This window comes from Oncorhynchus nerka, unplaced genomic scaffold (genome assembly GCF_034236695.1).
Source record: "Oncorhynchus nerka isolate Pitt River unplaced genomic scaffold, Oner_Uvic_2.0 unplaced_scaffold_1508, whole genome shotgun sequence".
Lineage (NCBI taxonomy): Eukaryota > Metazoa > Chordata > Actinopteri > Salmoniformes > Salmonidae > Oncorhynchus > Oncorhynchus nerka.
In genome coordinates this window covers 13,849-18,464 of record NW_027039806.1, presented here as the reverse complement: position 1 = coordinate 18,464, position 4,616 = coordinate 13,849, and positions in this window count along the sequence as shown.

Here is a 4,616-nt window from a genome sequence, read left to right as displayed (position 1 = left end):
TCTAACCACTAGGCTACCGTACCACCTCTACACTCTAACCACTAGGCTACCCTGCCCCCTCTACACTCTAACCACTAGGCTACCTGCCACCTCTACACTCTAACCACTAGGCCACCCTGCCACCTCTACACTCTAACCACTAGGCTACCCTGCCACCTCTACACTCTAACCACTAGGCTACCCTGCCACCTCTACACTCTAACCACTAGGCCACCCTGCCACCTCTACACTCTAACCACTAGGCTACCCTGCCACCTCTACACTCTAACCACTAGGCTACCCTGCCTCCTCTACACTCTAACCACTAGGCCACCCTGCCACCTCTACACTCTAACCACTAGGCTACCTGCCACCTCTACACTCTAACCACTAGACTACCTGCCACCTCTACACTCTAACCACTAGGCTACCCTGCCACCTCTACACTCTAACCACTAGGCTACCCTGCCACCTCTACACTCTAACCACTAGGCTACCCTGCCCCCTCTACACTCTAACCACTAGGCTACCCTGCCACCTCTACACTCTAACCACTAGACTACCTGCCACCTCTACACTCTAACCACTAGGCTACCCTACCTCCTCTACACTCTAACCACTAGGCCACCCTGCCACCTCTACACTCTAACCACTAGGCTACCTGCCACCCCTCCACTCTAACCACTAGACTACCCTGCCTCCTCTACACTCTAACCACTAGTCTACCCTGCCACCTCTACACTCTAACCACTAGGCAACCTGCCACCTCTACACTCTAACCACTAGGCTACCTGCCACCTCTACACTCTAACCACTAGACTACCTGCCACCTCTACACTCTAACCACTAGGCCACCCTGCCCCCTCTACACTCTAACCACTAGACTACCCTGCCTCCTCTACACTCTAACCACTAGGCTACCCTGCCACCTCTACACTCTAACCACTAGGCTACCCTGCCCCCTCTACACTCTAACCACTAGTCTACCCTGCCACCTCTACACTCTAACCACTAGGCTACCCTGCCGCCTCTACACTCTAACCACTAGACTACCCTGCCCCCTCTACACTCTAACCACTAGTCTACCCTGCCACCTCTACACTCTAACCACTAGGCTACCCTGCCACCTCTACACTCTAACCACTAGGCTACCCTGCCCCCTCTACACTCTAACCACTAGACTACCCTGCCTCCTCTACACTCTAACCACTAGGCTACCCTGCCACCTCTACACTCTAACCACTAGGCTACCCTGCCTCCTCTACACTCTAACCGCTAGGCCACCCTGCCACCTCTACACTCTAACCACTAGGCCACCCTGCCACCTCTACACTCTAACCACTAGGCTACCCTGCCACCTCTACACTCTAACCACTAGGCTACCCTGCCTCCTCTACACTCTAACCACTAGGCCACCCTGCCACCTCTACACTCTAACCACTAGGCTACCTGCCACCTCTACACTCTAACCACTAGACTACCTGCCACCTCTACACTCTAACCACTAGGCTACCCTGCCACCTCTACACTCTAACCACTAGGCTACCCTGCCACCTCTACACTCTAACCACTAGGCTACCCTGCCCCCTCTACACTCTAACCACTAGGCTACCCTGCCACCTCTACACTCTAACCACTAGACTACCTGCCACCTCTACACTCTAACCACTAGGCTACCCTACCTCCTCTACACTCTAACCACTAGGCCACCCTGCCACCTCTACACTCTAACCACTAGGCTACCTGCCACCCCTCCACTCTAACCACTAGACTACCCTGCCTCCTCTACACTCTAACCACTAGTCTACCCTGCCACCTCTACACTCTAACCACTAGGCTACCCTGCCACCTCTACACTCTAACCACTAGGCTACCTGCCACCTCTACACTCTAACCACTAGACTACCTGCCACCTCTACACTCTAACCACTAGGTCACCCTGCCCCCTCTACACTCTAACCACTAGACTACCCTGCCTCCTCTACACTCTAACCACTAGGCTACCCTGCCACCTCTACACTCTAACCACTAGGCTACCCTGCCCCCTCTACACTCTAACCACTAGTCTACCCTGCCACCTCTACACTCTAACCACTAGGCTACCCTGCCGCCTCTACACTCTAACCACTAGACTACCCTGCCACCTCTACACTCTAACCACTAGGCTACCCTACCTCCTCTACACTCTAACCACTAGGCCACCCTGCCACCTCTACACTCTAACCACTAGGCTACCCTACCTCCTCTACACTCTAACCACTAGTCTACCCTGCCACCTCTACACTCTAACCACTAGGCTACCCTGCCACCTCTACACTCTAACCACTAGGCTACCCTGCCTCCTCTACACTCTAACCACTAGGCTACCTGCCTCCTCTACACTCTAACCACTAGGCTACCTGCCTCCTCTACACTCTAACCACTAGGCTACCTGCCACCTCTACACTCTAACCACTAGGCTACCCTGCCTCCTCTACACTCTAACCACTAGGCTACCCTGCCACCTCTACACTCTAACCACTAGGCTACCCTGCCACCTCTACACTCTAACCACTAGGCTACCCTGCCACCTCTACACTCTAACCACTAGGCTACCCTGCCTCCTCTACACTCTAACCACTAGGCTACCCTGCCGCCCCTACACTCTAACCACTAGGCTACCCTGCCACCTCTACACTCTAACCACTAGGCTACCCTGCCACCTCTACACTCTAACCACTAGGCTACCCTGCCACCTCTACACTCTAACCACTAGGCTACCCTGCCACCTCTACACTCTAACCACTAGGCTACCCTGCCTCCTCTACACTCTAACCACTAGGCTACCTGCCTCCTCTACACTCTAACCACTAGGCTACCCTGCCTCCTCTACACTCTAACCACTAGGCTACCCTGCCACCTCTACACTCTAACCACTAGGCTACCTGCCTCCTCTACACTCTAACCACTAGGCTACCCTGCCACCTCTACACTCTAACCACTAGGCTACCTGCCTCCTCTACACTCTAACCACTAGGCTACCCTGCCTCCTCTACACTCTAACCACTAGGCTACCCTGCCTCCTCTACACTCTAACCACTAGGCTACCCTACCACCTCTACACTCTAACCACTAGGCTACCCTGCCCCCTCTACACTCTAACCACTAGGCTACCTGCCACCTCTACACTCTAACCACTAGGCTACCCTGCCTCCTCTACACTCTAACCACTAGGCTACCCTGCCTCCTCTACACTCTAACCACTAGGCTACCCTGCCACCTCTACACTCTAACCACTAGGCTACCCTGCCACCTCTACACTCTAACCACTAGGCTACCCTGCCACCTCTACACTCTAACCACTAGACTACCCTGCCACCTCTACACTCGAACCACTAGGCTACCTGCCACCTCTACACTCTAACCACTAGGCCACCCTGCCACCTCTACACTCTAACCACTAGGCCACCCTGCCTCCTCTACACTCTAACCACTAGGCTACCCTGCCGCCTCTACACTCTAACCACTAGGCTACCCTGCCGCCCCTACACTCTAACCACTAGGCTACCCTGCCGCCCCTACACTCTAACCACTAGGCTACCCTGCCGCCTCTACACTCTAACCACCAGGCTACCCTGCCGCCTCTACACTCTAACCACTAGGCTACCTGCCACCTCTACACTCTAACCACTAGGCTACCCTACCTCCTCTACACTCTAACCACTAGGCTACCTGCCTCCTCTACACTCTAACCACTAGGCTACCTGCCTCCTCTACACTCTAACCACTAGGCTACCTGCCCCCTCTACACTCTAACCACTAGGCTACCCTACCTCCTCTACACTCTAACCACTAGGCTACCTGCCACCTCTACACTCTAACCACTAGGCTACCTGCCGCCTCTACACTCTAACCACTAGGCTACCTGCCTCCTCTACACTCTAACCACTAGGCTACCTGCCACCTCTACACTCTAACCACTAGGCTACCTGCCACCTCTACACTCTAACCACTAGACTACCTGCCTCCTCTACACTCTAACCACTAGGCTACCTGCCTCCTCTACACTCTAACCACTAGGCTACCCTGCCGCCTCTACACTCTAACCACTAGGTTACCCTGCCGCCTCTACACTCTAACCACTAGGCTACCCTGCCGCCTCTACACTCTAACCACTAGGTTACCCTGCCACCTCTACACTCTAACCACTAGGCTACCCTGCCACCTCTACACTCTAACCACTAGGCTACCCTGCCTCCTCTACACTCTAACCACTAGGCTACCCTGCCGCCCCTACACTCTAACCACTAGGCTACCCTGCCACATCTACACTCTAACCACTAGGCTACCTGCCTCCTCTACACTCTAACCACTAGGCTACCTGCCTCCTCTACACTCTAACCACTAGGCTACCCTGCCTCCTCTACACTCTAACCACTAGGCTACCCTGCCACCTCTACACTCTAACCACTAGGCTACCCTGCCTCCTCTACACTCTAACCACTAGGCTACCCTGCCACCTCTACACTCTAACCACTAGGCTACCCTGCCTCCTCTACACTCTAACCACTAGGCTACCTGCCTCCTCTACACTCTAACCACTAGGCTACCTGCCACCTCTACACTCTAACCACTAGGCTACCCTGCCTCCTCTACAC